The sequence below is a fragment of the Trematomus bernacchii genome, unplaced genomic scaffold (genome assembly GCF_902827165.1).
Source record: "Trematomus bernacchii unplaced genomic scaffold, fTreBer1.1, whole genome shotgun sequence".
In the NCBI taxonomy this organism is placed as follows: Eukaryota; Metazoa; Chordata; class Actinopteri; order Perciformes; family Nototheniidae; genus Trematomus; species Trematomus bernacchii.
Window position 1 is genome coordinate 447,064 of NW_022987771.1, and position 20,339 is coordinate 467,402.

General features: G+C 42.7%; 1 protein-coding gene across 5 annotated transcripts in view; it reads right to left on the reverse strand.

The window, feature by feature from the left end:
- The window catches only part of wscd2 (WSC domain containing 2), a 46,755-nt gene that overhangs the window by 19,406 nt on the left and 7,010 nt on the right, over positions 1–20,339 (reverse strand). For 2 of the 5 annotated variants that reach the window (XM_034148645.1, XM_034148650.1), the window contains exon 1: positions 17,229–18,052. The exons of 1 other annotated variant lie outside the window; for it this stretch is intronic. The gene's annotated coding sequence lies outside the window, so the exon portion shown is untranslated. 2 more of the 5 variants (XM_034148649.1, XM_034148648.1) reach the window with 2 other exon arrangements.

The window sequence follows — 20,339 nt, forward strand, 5'->3', positions numbered from 1 at the left end:
CACCTGTAACCTTGGCTGCTGTGCTCTCAGTGTTCTGTCTCCCTGTTCCTGCCTGTTGGCGTCAGCTGATAGAGGTTATGATTCTATCTTGTTATGCACAATGTTGATTATTCTCTCTGAACTAGCTAAATACATGGGTCTGGAGTTCTTCAGAATGTACGTGGCAACTCTACCGTGAAGTCAGACCCTCTGACTCTTTGACTTGTTTTGTGAATTCTCCGGCCGAAGCTCCTAAATAAACCATCAGTGTTTGCCATCAAAGCTCCAGCTCTCCCCGTGTCTCCTTTTGAGTCGGTGGCTCCTCCTGCATTGCTACACAGAAGTTTCCCCCACAATGGGTCAATACTAACAAACAACAAAGTAAGTAGCGAGGTTCACAATCAGGATATAAAAGACATTACATTTTGCAGGTTTCACAGCTTAAAAAACCCCACACAGAAATAAACTGCTATGGTGTCTGAATGCTGTTATAGAGTTAGATAATACATTTCAAAACATGCCTAAATAAATCTGCACCTGTTTAAAAGTAATTGTTCCCTTTTTTGCTGAGATTGAAATGAGAAGTTTGACACCACTTCCATGTCTATGTGCTAAATATGAAGTCAGAGACAGCAGCCGGTTAGCTAGCTTAGCACAAAGGCTGTAAACAAAGCAAAACACCTAGCCTTAAAGGGAAAACTTCAGCTACCTTTAGATTGAACTAATACCTGTGACATGTGATATCTTGTTTAATACATACAAAAACATGAATATAAAAACGACAGGTTGTGGAGTGTTATATCCCTGACTATTTGTTCATACTATGCTCAACTAATCAGCTAAAGCTATATATTTAACTGAAAGAAGAAGAAAGCAGATTTCCCAAACGCGTTTTTCACACATTTGTGTTTAAAACATCAATGAACTTGCATTAATGAACAGCCTCCCCTTCACATGGGTTCACGTACATGCATGGACACAATATAATAATTTATTAGATTTATTTTGACAGGTGTAAAATCATGATAAAAAGTGGCTTCTACACTCTCTCCCAGTAACCATGAAAATGTTTCAGTCCTGTGTCAGTATTTTGCTCATTGTCGATGGAGAAATGACTCATATTTCAACAACTAGACACAGTAACTCTGACACAAGTTAGGCTTTGTTTTAAACTCCATATTTAGTTTGCCTTGGAGAGATTGATCTTGATGTGGTTCCCTACAGCGTTGCAAGGTCTACATAGAAAAACAAAAAGGCAGATTTCAATATGTCTCTTACTCCCACTCTGGAGTGTATTCTTGATGGGATTTAAGTCCTGAAGGCAAAGATACACAGGAGAGCATGTGCTGTGTGTGCACAGGTCAAATATAGCAAGGTCCTTCTGTTAAAACGCAGTAAAAAGGTTTATAAGCATGAGCAAATAGAGAAAATGACATCAGGATACATGTGACACCTCCCCGTTCAACATGGCTGCACTCAGGTTTGGTGTTAAATATTCATCCGAAATTGAAATTGCTCCTGTGGCTGTAATATGCAGGTTGAAATGAAACTAACTAGAGTGTGAAATGTCAGAGTCATGTCAGATCTGTTACACTTTAGGCACTGTGGTGCTTAAAGCAAAAATGCTAACATTAATACACTAAAGCTGATGATGATGGGGTTGTCATTTTTTGGTCATAAAACCAAGTATTGGATTTGTTAAGATAAAAAAAAACAAGATTATTACAATTCATCCTGAGGATATCTGAACAAAATATATGTACAAACTGACACTTCATGAGAACCTACATGTGAAGGTCATGGGAAGGTGGTGCAAGAGGACATTTAGGAGATCATGTAGATCATATCAACTGACTGGGGACCATGATGTGTGTGTGTGTGTGGAGGGGGAGGTGTATAGTTATTGTTGGGGAAATATTTTCCAAGGCCCATAACTTTGACCCAGTTTATCAGTTCTGTCCTGACTGAGCGCACGCACCTGTAACCTTGGCTGCTGTGCTCTCAGTGTTCTGTCTCCCTGTTCCTGCCTGTTGGCGTCAGCTGATAGAGGTGTTATGATTCTACCTTGTTATGCACAATGTTGATTATTCTCTCTGAACTAAATACATGGGTCTGGAGTTCTTCAGAATTGACGTGGCAACTCTCCCGTGAAGTCAGACCCTCTGACTCTTTGACTTGTCTTGTGAATTCTTCGGCCGAAGCTCCAAATAAACCCATCAGTGTTTGCCATCAAAGCTCCAGCTCTACCCCGTGTCTCCTTTTGAGTCTGTGACTCCTCCTGCATTGCTACACAGAAGTTTCCCTCACAGTTATTGATACGTTTGTTGATATATGGTCCAAAGTGTTGGACAGAACGACTGACAGATGGACATTGTCATCCCTAGAGTCATGCCGCTTACGTGACAAAGATTCAGTGAATGTGAGCAAGGCCCTCACATTGCAGCTTCACATTCTGCAAGTCTGTGCTGTTAAGAAACACTAGCGGTCGAACCCTATTCGCATTAAGAGCTTAAAACAGGACAAGTGAATATAAATCAGGAGTGACACTCTTGAACAGACAGGCAGACAAGGAGGAAATGCAACAGACAAGACATAGCAGGTGCAGCAAAGGTCTTTCTGTTAAATCACGGCAATTACTCAAGTGGAGCAGACGTGAACTCACTGACTGACCATTAATTCACATTCATATTAAATGAGCCAGCAAATATTTAATCAGAGCGGATTTAGGGGGGGAAACGTCAAAGTTAATCTTTGGTGAGCGGGCTGACATCCAGCTTAGTTCGTGCTGCAGGCAAATGGCTCCCCAAGTCAGTCCCTAAATATTCTTTGTATCTGACTCATTGACCAGGGGCCGGGTGGAGCAACACAGGGGGGGGCAACACAGAGGGCAACACAGAGCTGGGGCTAACTCTGCGACACCTCTCCAGTTCAGAGACAACACATAAGTGTCCGCCAGCCCAGCATGGAGGGGGGAGAACAACAGAGACGATGAAAAGCCTCTAACTGGGTGATTTTTCATTATTGTTTTGTATTTCAAAAGGAAAGACACAAAGTAAAAAGACACTGGATGCAGGTGTCTGTCTTGTTGTTATATCCTCAAAGGGTGCTGACTAGATTTACTAACACAAGTTAAATAATAACAGGTTTGACATTTATTCATGATAGAAGCAGACAAAAAAATCTATTTCTTTATTTGATTCAGCAGATGTGATCACTTTCCATTCCCCATGTCCCACAATTGCCAGGAAAGCATTCCTCTCACTCCAACGTGGGCGAGGGAGTTCAAATGTTAGACTTTAAAATCCCCAATGCAAATAACACCATCTGATTTGTATTACTTGTGAGATTCTCCTGTGGTTGCCTCCACCCAGGAGGTTATATTTTCATCTCGGATTGTCTTTCTGTTTGTGTGTCTGCAGGGTTATGGAAATACTACCTGACTGATTTCCATGAAACTTGGGGTGAGGTGTAGCATGGGCCAAGGAACAACATGTTACACTTTGGAGCAGGTCCGAATAAAAGGGCGGACACATAAATAAATGTTCCCTTGCGAGCATTTGTGCTACATACTGTACATGTGGTGAGGGAAACATTTGAAAAATGAACTGGGAAAATTCAGGTGAACAGCCCCTGAAGACAGAACAACTCAGAAACAGATATCAACGTGCTATTAAGAAAGCACATACCCATGTTGTTACCACGTCAAAGCTAATTAACTAATAAACATGTGTAATAGTGGGCTTTTAGAGGGAGGAAACCCACATTATTATGACAGAAACAGTGGCAGGAAGAAGAGGTTATCAACATTAGTGTGAAAAGGAAACCACTTGAGGCTCCTCTCATTGTCCCTGTTTTCAACTCCCTGTTTCTAAATGTGCAACCACACTCAACGCTAAGTCCCATCCTGTAAGACTACTGTACTTGTTACATGTCGGATGTGCTTGGTAGTTCAGCAGCCGAAGGGTTAACAGTGTTGGCTGCAGCAGCCCTGACCCCCCCCCCCCCCCCCCCCCACACACACACACACCCTGGGGCCGGTCTTTCCGCTCTCCTGGTGTGTTTGGCCTGCCAGTGCGCATTAGCTGTGTTTGTCAAATCAAATCAAACTAAAGATCACATTCCTCCCCGGGAGATAACACTGGTCATGCTTGTGTTCATGTTTACACAAATAGTTTAAAGCCATGCCACTTAGGCAGCCTGTTGCCTCATTACAGACCTAAGAGAAAACTCACGACCACCCTAATGATGGTGATTTCCTAACGATGATTTATTACATTAAAAGGTCTTAAATGCATGTGAAAAATACAAAATAATTGTGTTTTCGTACACAGTGGTGCAGGTGAAACAAGACGGTTTTGAAGATCTTTGCAGTCTAGGAAAGACTGCTGCGGTTCACATCTGAGATCTTTCCAATAAACCAGTTAGATTCCAAACTTTGCAGAAGAGATTCAAGCACTCGCTCAGCGCAGATGGTAACTCTTAAGGAGTGCATGACCCCTGAAAACTGGAGTGTGAACATGACTGCTTTCCATAACAACAGGATATGAGCTACAGTTTTAGCTTCCCATTTTCAAGTCAGCCATTATAATTAAACCTGTGTCTGATCTCAGTGTGTGACTGCATTAGTGATTGGCTTAATGCCCAACACACTTAATGACTGTTGGCCACTCAAAAGGAAGCTCATCAGCAAAGATGTTTGGGAGAATCGCTGCATCGTGACACATTTTATGAAGCCTGAAAAGCAGTTTTCGAGGCTTCTCTCTATGTTTTTTGCTACCGATTTTCTACAAAAAGACAAATATGAACAATTTGTACTGCGGACAACTGCTTCAGTGTTGACTTTCTCTGTCCAAAAATAGTGCTGTTATTCATCAGAAGGTTATCTGTTTATAAAACCTCTGTCTGGAAGTCTTGAACATGTGGGACAAACAGGGGATTAAAGAGGACAAACCTGTACTTTATTGAGTGTAGAAAGTCAGCAGATCGGTGAGACATCCCGTGTCCTCTAATTCATTAATGAGGGGTTAATGAGAGGTTAAATACACAAGATGTTAATGAAAACATTTAACTTTTCATGAGTTGTATGACTTTTGTAGTTTTATTTTATGGAATGTCTTATAATATTATGTTTGATACCTTGACTTACAACATTAGCAAGTGGCAGCTGTACTGTGAAGCTCTATTTCACCTGCCTGAGTATTATTACATTACATTACACTACATTACATTACATGTCACTTGTTAGACGCTTTTATCCAAAGCGACTTACATACTCAATACTGTGGGCAATCCCCACAGGAGCAATTTGGGGTGAAGTGTCTTGCCCAGGGACACAACGACATGCTGACTGCAGTGGGGTTTGAACCTGTGACCCCCTGATCCGAACACCAACGCACAACCCACTGCACCACACACGAGTATAAGTCCTGCAGCTCAGGTTGAAAAGAAACAGAGTGGAAAAATAGCTGAACAGCTTACTGTAAAAACAAAAACAGCTCTGACAGCAGAAGTGTATGTGTGAAATGTAAAATGAGGGGGTTTAAAGTCCCAAAGCAGCAAATGTTTTCAGCACTTTATACATATTTTTGTCATTTTTTAATATATTGGTTTTAGACAGGGTCAACACACACGGACGAGATTCAACCCTTTGGTTGTGTGGTAGACTGAGTCTGGTTCTCTTGATTAGTTTTTTGGAAAATGTGAAACAGGCCCCCACTAAAGAGATCATTTGCTGCCATGAGATCATATTTCCCTGTTGGTTACAGCCTCCTAAAGCTTTCAGATAATTAGAAATACGAGTACATTTGGAAATAAAGAGGTTGAACAGACCAATCACAGTTAAAGCTTTTAAGTATACCCTGTGAAGCTTAAAAATTAAGCCCAGAACGGCAGGAAAAAGGCTCGTTGTAATCCTGATAATACTCAATGGTCCATTAAGCTCAGCAGTGACCTTTTATTCTGAAAGAGAAAAGGTAAATTAAAGGGTCCGAAAAAAAATGTAATCCTCTTCTCTGACTGATGCACAGAAGCGTTAAGTTGCAGCATTGTAATCAAGTGACTGATGATCAGAACGTCTACCCGTGATAAGCAACTGACACAACCACAAAGACATGGGGTTGAAGGAATAAAAGCTCTATTGTGATTGAAGGCACAAAGCAGCCGAGTTCAATTAGGCATGAGCAGAAAGACAAAAACAAAACAGTCATCTCCACAAATCTGGATTAGCAGTAATTATTCTATTTGTAGACTTGTTCGGTCGTGCAGAGCCAGTTTGTGAAAGAAAGAAATAAAAGGAGAGAGAAAACCTTCCATTTGTGGGGGAGACGTGTTAAAAAAAAATAGTTTGATGGCAACATGAAAGACAGTCCTGCCACTAATGATGTGTCACAGCTCCAAACAGAGACAACTATCCCAGATGCCTGCGGTGTGAGTTTCAGACCCACCCTCAATATCTACCAGTTGGCGGACGTTTGAGAAGCAATCACTTGAAATCGGCCCTCTCCAACGGCTTCATAAAAGAAGTAATTATTCTACATCGGGAAGGCGCTGTCAATGGGAGATCAAATGATGTCTTCCTCTAACAAAGCTCTTCATTCAGAGCCTTACATATCTGCAGTTCACTTCAGGATAAGAGCCTTTCCCCCCCTTTCCTCTCCCACCTCCACCCGGCATAGAAGATCTCTCGGCTTTAATTAAAAGTGAATTCTCCTGGCTCAGTTCGGCTACGAATCTCAGAACTCTCTGCTTTGGAAAGACTTAAGAGGGGATTGCGGTGGGTTTCAGCCAATGTTCAGTTGGTGAGAAGGAGAAAGTGATGGGGGGGGAGGGAAATACAAAAATGCCTTTAAACGTTACTTGAGGCAATCTTCAGTAGCATATCATTAAGTTAAAGTATGAAAAGCAGCACACAGGCAATGCATGCTGCTCAGAAATACAGTTATTTATTAAGTGAGAACAAGGCCTTTTCTTCGTCCATGCCGAACAGCCAGGAAGCCTTCATTTACTAAGGAGAAGTGCCTTCAGCATCACCGGAGAGTGGGTGTTTGGCTCAGTTATTTTGGAACCACTTGCTATCTAATATTTTAATATAAATGTGACTCAGTATTTATTATTTTTGAGCTTGGACTGTTCTGTTAAACAAGAGGCCAGAAAAACCTAACTGCAATCTGTTATATTGATGTTAAGTAAATGTTTGAGTTTTTTTGCACGTGATATTATGAACTTTGGAGAGAGCCGAGCAAGCTGCTTCTCCATACTTCTAGTCTTTATGCTAAGCTAAGCTAAACTGACTCTTCACATACAGTTAAAATCTTTTAAATGAAATCGGCCAACATGATGGCAAACAGTTTCTTATTAAACTATCCAGCAATTAAAGAACAGTCCAATATTCCCTGTGTTGAAGCTTTGTTTTGTTCTCCAGCAACTCCTACAATAAATATCTACCATAGCTGATAAATGCTCCATTATGTTCGACACCTATAGTCTCCAATTCATTAGTCATAACTACCAGCGACCCATTTCACATTATCATTTGATCCATTGTTGATATAAAACACTGATTAAAGAGATTTCAATCCTGCTGATTACACCCAATTTTTTTGGACGATAGCAAAATGAATACAGCAGCATCCTTTGTTTCCTTTGTTTCAGAGAAAGAAGTTGACACCACTATCTTTCGGTATCACTCGTCTTCTTCTGCTCTGCTGGACAGAGTGAGAAAAGAAACCAGGCGAGTGCTCGGGGGGGGGGGGGGGGCAGTGAGAGGGGAGACAGAGCCTCCTCACATTCGAGCTCCTGCATGAACGAGCTGAAGTGTCCTTAAGCAAGGAGCTGAGTCCTACAGCGCTATTGTTCCAACAACCCCTAACCCTCCACCCCGAGAGAGAAATGAAAAGCTTTTGGATTTCATTTTGAAAGTAAGATGATGAATGACGATTCAGTCTGAAATTACTCGACTGTTACAGTAAATGTGTGTAGGGGGGGGAATAAGATTGCGCCGGGGGGAGGGTGGTTGCGTTTGAAGTTATCAGTATTGACAAAATCTCACTTCCACTTTGCTAGAGTCCTCTCTTTTGTTTTAGAACACAACGGTGTGGTTTCACAGACTATTGTTACAAAGCTGAATTCCTTTTCGAACACAAAAACCATTGCCCCTGCTTTCTAAGATTCATTTAGCTCACTGTCAAGAACATTTTTGTCATATTTTTAAGATGTTGCTCAACATATGTCCTTAAGAGCTAAAAACTCTGCAAAGAGAGGATCAGAGAGGCCACTGAAGAGATAAAGGGGTGATTCTGCACATTGCACCCCATGCTGGGATAACTTCAGACAATTCAAGATGCAGAAACTGCTCCTTGCTCTCTCATCGTAAAGCTCAGTTTGAGGGGTCATATTCTGCTCATTTTCAGGTCATTTTCAACTGTTAAAAGTACTTAGTAATTATTTAAGCAAGCACGTCAAAATAGTACATACCTGCAGTTCTTAAAAGGGAAATGTTTTAGGAACTCTTATCACATCTGAATTGCATCTACTTCTTTTTCGGTTATGTTTAGAAAGAATTATAAAACAAACATGTTTAAATATTTAATAACAAACATTTAAGCCTGTTTTTGTAATGAGAGTTGACACTTATATGAGGAAAACACAAACAGCATGGGGTTAATTTTTTCCCACAAAGACTGGAGCATCAACAGAACAGAGTGTATCCGGTCGAAGCACGTTTTGATTGCCAACACAATTTATTTTTTCCACTGAAAGCTAAAATACTCCTGCTGTTTCTATGCTGCCTACTGTATATTGCTTTCACCACCTACACGTAAAAACCTACAGCAGAATGGGAAGCATTTGATGCTGTTCAAAGTCTTTCTGGAAAATGAACACTAAGTGAACTGAAGGACGAGAAAGACGTAACATCAGAGATAACTTTATAGCAAAAAAGTTACTGAATGGCATTGAACATCAGCACTGACTTTATCTTCTTCAATAAAAGGAGAATGAAAGGGGGGCATGAGAGCAGTCAGCTTGATGTACGAAAGGCATTTAGCGGTGTTTGATGAGCTCTCCAGTTTGCACAGTCACGCAGGGCAGTGGACTGGGTGCAGTGGACTGGGTGCAGTGGTCTGGGCGCAATCATCTGAGCAACATGACGTGTGCATGTAGAAGGGTGCTCTGTAAGCAATGCCCTGCTAAATGCGTACTGAACCATGGGCCTCATCAGCATCAGGCAAATCAGCGTGTAAAGGTCGAGCAGCACCAGAGGCCGGCTGTCAACATATCCTTTCCAATTACATGGGAACATCATTATAGTCCTTGTTGCTCATACAGCCTGTTTTGTACAACTGTTGTTGTTGTTGTTGACAAGCTGTCAATATGTCATCATGGTTGGTCCCATCAGCTCTACATGGAATGACAATTCAATGACTGAGCAAATTAGCATGTTAAACTCACATGTATTTGAACTCTTGATTAAACTAAGAATAGTTCAGTAATGTATGTTCAAGCCAAATCTGTAGTAATAAGAGTACAACTTTTGCAGCAGAGGAATATGGAAGTATACGAATAAGATTTATGAAAGTGTAAGTGTGTATGTGTATTTAAGAAACGGTTAATTGAGTCACTAGTATCTGCAATTTCACTTTTGTTTCCTACTTCAACTGATGTGTTTTTTATTGTTTTATTTATTTCAAGCCATGTTAGAAAGCCGAATATTAAACAATGTGACAGTAAAGGACAAAATAAAGTATATTGTGAATACTGTTCCTGATAATGTACTCACTGCGGGGTTCCTGAGAAACTATGTTGTTATTCTTACTGTAATAGCATTGTTTGACAGAAACAGAGAGAAAATCTAAAGGGAGTTGTGATAGGTGACTTCTGCAATTATGGAAAGGTTACATGTATGTGTGTTTACAGGTCACAGGGGAGCCATATACTATGCCATTACATCTGTGTGTGTGTGTGTGTGTGTGTGTGTGTGTGTGTGTGTGTGTGTGTGTGTGTGTGTGTGTGTGTGTGTGTGTGTGTGTGTGTGTGTGTGTATTCAGGCTTTCTGGCCGCTGCCTGCTTTGGGCTCGCATGAAAGAAGCGAGCCTCGGTGCTGCAGCGTCTCATAAGATGAATAAAATATGACGAGCACGCAGCAGTATTTCACTGTTGCTCTGAAGCAGCATGGACAACATCTCTGAAGCAACGGAAGAACGCTGTTATGTGGGAGATACAGAAAAAAAAATCTAAAAAAGAACAGAGAGAGATAACAGCGAGGTGCTTGATTATTTTGTTTAAAAATATCTGCGCTTCAATCCAATACTGAAGCGGTTGCATTTATTTATGGTCTCATATCCCCAAAAAATATATTCTCACTTCCCTGTAGCGGCCAAGCTTTGACATTTTGCCAAAGAAACTTAAAAGGGACTTTTTCTTCAGTAGATCCAAAGAAAACATTCCTCAGTGAGTTATGTGGATTTTACATAACTGAGACATTAATGGAAAGAGATGTTTTAATGCTGTGATCACCACAAACAAAGTTCCCTACACCTCAATCAAATTGTAAAGGAGGCAGAAGTTTAAAAAAACTGGAATTTTCTGCATGGATAGATCACAGTAACAGGAAGTGGCTAAACTGAGAATTTAAGCTTCAGTTAGCAAATAATTCAGAGAAAATACACAGTTTTGCTTCTTCAATGACGCATTTGAATCGAGTTATTGTCACAATTTGCAAGGAATTTCCAACATCAAAAGGCCAACGTGGCTGTTAACATTCAGGTAAATGTGTTACCAGTTTGTGTTTGTGATTTGTTGTGCATGGCTGGAAGCCAATAGCGAACCAGGTTAAAGTTCAATGATGGGTATAAATAAAGCCACGCCTCCAATGGGAGTGTCCGTTGAATTAAATGCCACTGGGGGTGTTTCTCAATCTCGAGTACGCTTGCTTGGTAGCACATGTCTTTCCGAGCGTCTTGCTTCAGAAGCGAGGCAAGAATACTTCCTGGCATTCGGAAAACAAAGAGTGGAACAGGCTAGCAAGTGTGCAGGTGTGCGTCATATGAGAGGCCCCGCCTTACATCTTCCGCCACAGATTTGGGGAAATTGGTCCGTGCGCAAAGCATTGTGGGGATTTTAAGACCGCGGAGTCTACTCATGTGCAGCCTCGATATTTCTCCAAACGGAGTACGCCGGGCTCGGTAGATTTCCAAGTATGCTGGAGATTGGAACAGTACTTCGGCGGCACTCGATGACGTAGTATGCTTGGAATAGTGGCTCTGGAGCAGCTTTACTCGCGATTGAGAAACACCCTGAGAAACACCCACTGTCTCCGATGCTTCGATATTCCTCCGCTTATTTGGATGCTAAACAGCAATGAACGTAAAGCTTACTCTGCTAACAGTGGCAATCCTCCACCCAACCAGTCTGTTGTAACACCTGAGCATCACACACTGCTAGTACTTGCCAACATGATAATAAAAAAATAGTTTGGATCCAGTTTCTGCTTCTCAAAACCAGAAGGTATATGAGAGAGACTTACACAAATGATAAAGAATGACAGTTTAATCATCAACAGTTCCTGTATAATGTATATTTTAAAGATCCACAGCAGCCTGTCTGTGTTTTTCTAAGTGGTGAATTATCACCTAAAGACTCCATCAAGCCATCCTCCCTGCTGGAGAGGGACAAAAAAAGAGATGCTTATCATAGAGAAAAAAGTTAATCACTACATTCGAGGATGTAATGTAACACAAAAAATGCAGCCTGTGTTATGTCCTCGGTCTAAAGGGTTGATCTGAAGCGGGAGTCAGTGAGGCGCTGAGTGGGAGCTCGAGCTGAGTCATCCCACCCTCAAGCAACCTGGGAAAGAAATCTGCACGGTCACAGAGAGCGGGGGGGATGGGAGGTGACGAGGCGTGGCAATGTGCTCGCGGCTGACCAGGCGTGCTTCATTTACTGCATGTGATAGCTCCTAACACCACGGCCAACCTGAGCAGCTCCACTGACAGATGGAGAATATTAGCAGAGGAGCTCATGTGTGTGCACTGCTTACTGCCAGACGCAGAAAAGTAGCTGATAAGGGGATAGACTTAGGCGCTCATCCTGCTTGCTGTTGGAAATTAATGGAACAACATGTAAGGCTGAGTGTAAGAATAATAAGCCCTTACTTAAAGAGTGTATAAATAGACTGGGTTTGGTTACGCTTGCACATCTTACAAATTAAATCCCAGGAGATGCAATTACTCTGCACAAAACTATCATGACAATGTAAACTGCAATGACATATTCCCAACAGGAAATTGGCTAAAGTAGTTTATCTGTTTAAAAGGTAGAGTTTTCTGTTAAACCATGACAGCAGTGGAGGCATGCACATCTTGATTTGGGCAAGTTCATTTCACAGAAACCTGACAAATTCATCTGGCAAGTGTGAGAGCTCAATTAGGGCCCTGCACTCTGGAGAGACATCTGATACAGACCCAGAGGGGGCTCCACCCCTTCTGACTCTTTATCATACCGGGCTCACGCTGTTGTTTTGCAGCATTGTTAGGACGGGGCTTATCATAATCCCCGGACATCCTCTTTTAAGCAAAAAGCCTGTCTAATTCTTCACAGTGCAGTATGGATGTGGATAGATTTGAACTAAGGCTGCTCAAGGTGATGTTCTCAAAGCAGAGAGAGCCCCTCAGGGCTACTCGCTGCTCATAATGCCTTCTTAAAAGAGCTTTTAAAAATTCTTTATATGATTGATGTAATTAAATTGTCTTTATGAAGCAATTTCCTTGAAATTAAAGTCCGTTGGCAGAAATAAATACCTTTAATGTGGGTCTCATTTAGGATTATAAATGGCGCTTTAGTTTGAGGTTCAGCCAGACAAGAAGCCTCTCAGACGAACACACAGGCAGCACTCACACCCTTTTGTCCTCCAGTTACCTAAAAGTGGAGTTAGTAAACAACATTTCTTTTTTAAAGGCTCGGCTGTTGCCAGGTTGGAGCTCTGTTGGAGCAGCAGGTTCAGACAACAGTGCCAAGCACTTTAACGCCAACAAAGGCCTTTTTGTGAGGCAGGGATCAGGTTAAAGAAAGGACAAGGGTCTGCTACACAAGGTGAGCAATTACAGTGGTGATGTGCTGATCTCTGGGGCTGGCAGCATCTCAAGGTCACGCATGGAACACAGAGAACGTGGCTTTCACATTCAGTGTTTTCTCCTGCTCCTTGTCTTTTTTTCTCCATTGCTTTCACACTCTCTTTGCTGCTCTTTGCTCTTCAAGCCTTCTGCCTCTCCTGAGTGGTTAGTGTTGGACGTTCACAAGGTTGTGAGTCAGGTTTGATGGTGCAGAGAGGCAAACAGAAAGTGTGGTTCAGACTGACAGGAGCCGGAGTTTACTCAGGATCTAACCTCATGATTAATTCATTATCCACGTTTTGGGGGAAAGTATCGGAAGAGAAGAGAGGTTTTTCTACTGCAAATTATTATACTGTAAATGATGTAACTTCAAAAACAAACATGCTGCTGTTTGATCACTATAATTATGTTCCTACCGTAGCGGGAACTACCGCAGAGCAGGTTTAGAAAAATAAACCAAGTGTTTATATTTCTGTGTGTCAGCATGTGGACAGATGGCTAAGTTTGGAGACGGTGTGGTTAGAGGGCATCAGTAGGAGGATAGAGAGTGGTGAAGGGGTCATTGGATCATCCAAAGTTAAAATGTTAGGGTGTCAAACTCAAGGCCCGGGGGCCAAATCCGGCCCGCGACTTCATTTTATGTGGCCCGCAAGAGCTTGCAAAGAATATAATATACAATAGAATTTTATTGTCATATGTACATAGCTACAGTGTAGTTAGGACAATGAAAGTATTAGGTCACAGGCTCCTCCAACAGTGCAACACAATAAAACAGATACAATTGTAAATAAAATAAAATATAATATAATAGAAATAGTGCAGAATAGTCTAAGTAATTGGAATATTGATATATAAGTTGCAAACAGATTGATGTTATGGATGTTCTTTCAAAAGTTTTTGATGTAATTGTTGAATATTTGCTTTAAATTATTTGCCCATGACTTCTGCTTTCAGACGTAGTTATTTATGAAGTTATTACCAGGACTGATAATAATCCAATGCAGAGACAATTATATAATATAATACATTATTTAATATATATTATATATTTATATATGTATATTTATATAGTCTTAAAGTTGCAACCGGCCCTTTGAGTGCAACCATAATGCTAATGTGGCCCGCGATGAAATTGAGTTTGACACCCCTGTGTTAAACGATACGATGATACATGTCTCCATGTAAACACCATTGGGTTGGCCTTGCATCCAAACATGTTGGGAGGTACACAAGATAGAAGCAGAAAACTTGCTCCCTGAAAACAGCAGATAAACACACACCTTTGTTTGCCTCATATTATCTTTGTTTGGATTAAACAACCATCACGTCCTCAGCAGGGTGCCTGTCTCAGTCTGAGAGAAAAGTCTGAGCAGGTAGGATGGATAACAAAACCTTATACATAACATTTCGCGTATTTCAATAAACTGTAGTTGTAGCAGTGTTTTCTTAAATCAAGGTTTGAGTGTAAATTGAAGCCATACAATTTAATATCTGCAGTTCATACCTATCAACAAAACCCTTTTGTTAAAGTTTAGGCTTTGTTCTGATGTCTACCACCCAGTGTTTCCTGCCACCTGTTTAGGCAATGATTATCTGGATACGTTTTACGGAGGACGGGCTGGTGCTGTCAATAATCCTCCTATAATCTGAAAATCTGGCTGAGATGCACATGCAGGCGCAGCGAGGCTGACCCACTCTGATCTGTGTGACTGTAACACAGTTTTCAAGATGATCCTCTTTCAAGAAATGTATTTACTTTTGAGGAAAAGCTAAATAAGCAGTTTTAAACCACACATTAAACACACTAAACACATCAAGGCATAGCTTTTGTGTTTTGAATTCACACAAAATATAATTTGAAGCCACTGAGTGTGAAGCTGCTATTCTGTTCTTTAACGTTAGACACTAGAAACAGGCTGAAACTTTCAGCAGGTCATTGGCAAAGACATCGGAGTATTTAACACCAAGCTATTTTTGAAGGAGCTCTAATGAGGATCTTGACATCCTTATTTGATGGTGATATATCAGGAGCGAGCACAGCACCCAGCCTACACACAGCTCACATTGCACCACTGTTATTCCAGTGCGATGGCTAGCACAAGCATGCAAAGTGTAATTCCTGTCAGTTCCTCTGGCGATCTTCAAAGCCTGCAGGCCATTGGATATTATCAGCGGCACGTCCCTGAGAGGTCGCCAAGGGGACAGAGAGATAAGCTCTGGAGGAATCCAAGGCCTTCTCACTCTGCTGCCGGCAACCTCATCACTACACAAGGGACCTCATACGTGAGCCACTTTCAAGTTCTCCTCTGCAGCCACAGCTCAGTTTGTGTGTGAAAATAAACATGTCTTTCTTTCTTTTAGGATTCAACATTTTTAGTGTAATCTGATGGTGCTCCACTGCAACGCGGCTTCTCTTGGTGATGCTGACACTTTGTTGTTCACTGAGGCAGCAGCAGCAGTGGGAAAGCACTCTCATTCTCCAGTGTACAAATATGTTTCTCAGATGTTGGCATATTCCCCTGCAACTGTTTACTACTGCCTCTGAAAGGACTGGGCTCTCAGAGCAGCACAACGGCTGTTAGCAACAATAAAATCTATGTGACTTTATTTTTGTAATGAGCGCCCACAGATTTCGGCCATGTGCAGCTGAAACCACATTACTATACGATGGGATAGACGCTCCCATTACCAGAGGGTTTAAATAAAATAAGGAGAACGGGGAGCTTTGATTTTTATTTCACAGTGACATTCATGATATTGATCTGTTCTGCTTGTTCTAGATTCAGAGGCTATTAACTAAGTGCTGCCATAACAAGAGGTCTGTCGTGCGCTATGCTTTTTATTAATGTCATGCCGGGTGCTGAAATAGCAGGAGCATGTGCAATTAGTGCCAGTTGTAAATTGATTTCAGCAGCAATGGGATCAATCCTAACAACCATTATGTTCTTCTTCTTTTGGACACAACACAGTGGTTGGTTCAATAAAATTACTGAGAGCATCAAAAACAATGGGGGGGAAGGGAGCTGCTGAATATGCATATGTTTCTTAAAATCATTAGCAGTTACCCAGTTTAATGGTTATTTTTCATTCAATAATCTGCTGTGTATAAAATATGTCAGAAAAAAGCAAAAGGGTAATATCTCAGAAAACACAGTGACATGTTCAAATACTGTATGTTTGTCCACAAAAAGTAGTAACTCAGAGGTATTCCATTTAAAATGATACAAAAAAAAAAGATATTTAGCAGATTGTTGCATCCGAAAGGCTTGCAACAGAGCCTATTTCACAAAAACTAAACATAAACAGTCTGTCAGACAGAGTTGCACAACTGTTGTTTTAAAAACATGATAAATAAATTGCTTGCGAAAACAAGTATGTTATTAGATCCAAAATAATCTACAAATGAATTTCTTAAACCAACAAATGAAGGTTGGAAATGCAGGGGGGGGGTTCTGTCTGTTTGTGTTTGCATCTCTGGTTAAAAATTAGCAACAGTGCTCTAATGAAAGTCAGCGACTTCACACTTTGGGGATAATGAGTGTTCAACCTGTGGTGCCACCAACCATGCACCTGGTTAGAGACACATGCATTTCACTGCTCACTGAACATGAATGTGCACTGATAGAGAGCAGGGACATGTTCACGTCTGTCACACAGCAGCATACAAACCCTACAGTTGCTAGTATAACCCAAACATAACAAGTCAAATCATACAATTTATAATATATTAGAATTGTAGGCCTACTGCTACAGAAACAGAAAGGGCTGATAAGGCTGCTACCTCTGCTTCCCTCAGGTATTTGCATCACCTGAGGCTCAATCTCAAAGCATATGGCCTTTGAATAAACAAAACTTAGGTACTGCAGCTACTTCTCAGGCTTTGCTTTCAGAATCCGGTGATCATTATAAACTGTAAAAACACAATAATAAATTCTGGGTTGTGGGTTATGGTCTACGTCAAGGATGTTAACCAGCAGTGTTCATACTGGTGCAGCTAGACTGAGTGCATACTTCTGGTTCTGAAACACCACAAATAAAAACAACATATGGGAACCTTTTACAGGATTATGTTCAACTTAAATGAACGCTTTTCTTCTGGGTTTGATCAAATCTAATTCAGGATGTGCAGTTTCTTCACCTTACCTTACACACGAGTCAAGAGGAAGCTCCAGCTGGTTTGATGCAGTTCACTTGATGCAACTCAGCTGAGGATATCTCAGGCTCTGACATGATGTTTCATCTCCACGATCAATCCGCCAAATATGCTTTCTGATCAGCTGTTTTTACTGTGATTCCATCCGCAGAAAAGCGACGTTAGTTTCCCTCATTAGCTCGCATAGCCACTCAGTCCTGTTAATAATCTACTGTACGCTACCGCAGATAAATCGCTTCTAGCTTTCACTCGGAGGAGGCAGGAGTAATGGCCCTGAAGGCAGACCCCGGCCAAACCAGACAGTCCCTTCTTGGCTTCACTCGCTCCAGTCAGCTGTTCAAAGCGTGGATGTGATACAGGCGCTGGGTCGACCTGTCTTTTCTGTTGCCTGGCCGATATGAAGGCTGTGTGACGCGGAGGCAGCGCCGCACCGTGCGCACCGCGCTCCCACCGCACCGCGCGGAGCAACAACGCTGCCTGCTGTACTCACAGAGACACAGCAGCGACACTGTGTGGCTGCCGCTCGGCTTCTCTGGGCAAAAATGAAATATTTGGCCCTGTTAATGGACGAGTTTTGGTGCTTTCGTCCAAATCAGATGTTGCCAGGTCAGTTTTGCGCATGCAAGCATTTCCCCCTGTCAGTACTTTCCCACCACGTGGAGCAGCTTCCATGCACCCCTTTAAACAAGAGGTGGGACACTACTCAGATCTTGTACTTAGGTAAAAGTAGAAGTACCAGAGTGTATGAATACTCTGGTACATTAAAATTAGTAGTAGTATTGGCATCTAAAATACTTAAAGTACCAAAAGTAAAAGTAGGCCTACTCATTATGCAGATCGGCCCTTTTCATCATCATTAATCCAAATCTGCAAGGGTAGTGCCGAGAGAAGGGAGTCGGAGGCGGTGCATCGGAGGTACAAATCTGGCTTTATTGAGGAGCAGAAATCGACATGCTGTCGGGTCGAGCCGAGAAGAGTAAGAGAAAGTGAAAGAGGAGGACACATGGGTTGCGTTCGAATACTCCAAAAAAACAGCTCCTAAGTTCTATCCCTATCGTCTATTCCTTGACCTCGGAGTGAAACGTCATGGGGTTAAGGGATAGTGGATAGGAGAATTCAAAAGGATTTAGGAGATGAGACTGCGGTACTTAGAGAATCCGACTGCACTTTCACTATCCGACGTGTTTATGATGCGCCAGCGGACGTCATAAATGTGCGTCTGCTGCTGTGGGGAAACTATGGAAACTACAGTTTTCTATACAGCGGACTACAACATGGATGTTTAATAAGAACGAGGGACTACTGTAAACTCATCTAGAGACTCTGCACCGTGCTCTGATGCTGTTGTTTTATGCTTTATGAACGGGGACAACAGAGAAACATATTCTTCATGACCAAAGTTGGAATTGAAATAAAAAGGGAAAGTGAAACTTATGTTCGTCACCCTCTCCCTCCGGTCCACATTAATACAAATGATCCCAATACGTATGATTGTATGAAAATATCTTAAAATCAATACAAATGTATTTATTATAACGGTTAGTCCTTAACATCTATCACTGTGTATATCACCATTCAAACATCTTTTAAAAGTTGAACAAACCCCACACAGCTCAGTAAAGACTGTGAAATGTTGACTTTATTTGATCATTTCAGTCAAAACTAACGTTCATATTTCTCTTTTTGATTATAATACTGATGAACGTTCAAAACAAAGCACTTTGGCAACTTACCACATACGTTTTAAAATGCTTAATAAGCACCGTAACTTTCATGATATCATTTCTCGTTCATAATCGGTTGTTTCCGTGAACGGCCGACTGTTGTGTGACGGCAAATGCTGCGGCCGCAAGGCATTGTGGGGCAGCATTTTCTCCTCTCCTTTCGGTTAGGGAGGTCCAGTGGTTCCTAGGCTAAAGGAGGTTATAAAGGAAGTTTGAAACCTCCTTTCCTTTTAATTTAGAGAATTCGAACGGCACTTATCATGGCTGCCACTGAGGGACTTCCGGGTCATTTCACTCCGTTAGGAAGGTTCCTAAGCTAAATGGACTATTCGAATGCAACCACAGTAGGTACCCCGGAGGTACCTTCAACATATATGTCCGGGCGGAAACAATACCCCCAACCTGTAGTTCCCGGATTGAATTATGTAACCCCAGTGTATGAATCAGTGATCACTACACAAGCCCCCCCAGAATTCAACCATGGACACAATCCTCGCGTCCGGGAGGAAGCACCACAGGGGCCGAGGAGGGCGGGCCATGGAACGGGCCGTCGGAAGGGGGCCGCAGGAGAGGGCAGGGGCCCCAACGAAGGCGAGGGCATCCCCACCGGAGGGCGGGTGGCGGGCCGGAACGGGCCGTCGTCAGGGGGCTGCAGAAAGCAGGGTCGTGTCGTGGGGACAGGCGTGAAACACCCGGAGGTCCCCAGCAGGGAGGAGCGCCGCCCGGCCGCAGGCGAAGGCACAGCGGCGGCGGGCACGAAGTCCTCGGGAGGAAGGAGCCGTGTCCCCGGGAGGAGGGAGACGTGGACAGGGGAGAGGCCAGACGGGGCGCCGTCGAGGCGAACCGTGAGCCACGGTTAGAGGAGAGGCCAGGCAGGGTCCCGAAGCGCGCCACCCGCGGGCTGATGAAGGCACGGGTGACGTTCGAAACCGCCGAGGCGAGGGAAGAGGGAGACGGGGTCCAGAAGCGCGTCACCCACGGGCCGAAGCAGGAGTGTGTGACGTCCGAAACCGCCGTCGAGGTGGTGATACAGCGAGAGGGTCCACACGAGGCTGACCAGACATAGTCGAACCTCCTCTCAGGCACCAGAAAAAGCTCAAAGGGTCGTCCCGTCCACGATCAAAAACAGGTGGGCGAAATAGCGAGAGGGTCCACACGAGGCCGACCAGACGTGATCGAACCTCCTCTCCGGCACCACAAAAAAAAATAAAAAAACAGTCGGACGTCGATAGCCGCCGGTAGCTGCCAGTCACCGTCAGCCGTTGGTAGCAGCTAGCCGTTAGCTGTCGTGGCTAGCTGTCGTGGCTAGCTGTCGTCAGCAGTCGAGGCTAGCCGTTCTCGACGGCCGGTAGTCGCTGTCGTCGTCGTCGGCCCCGG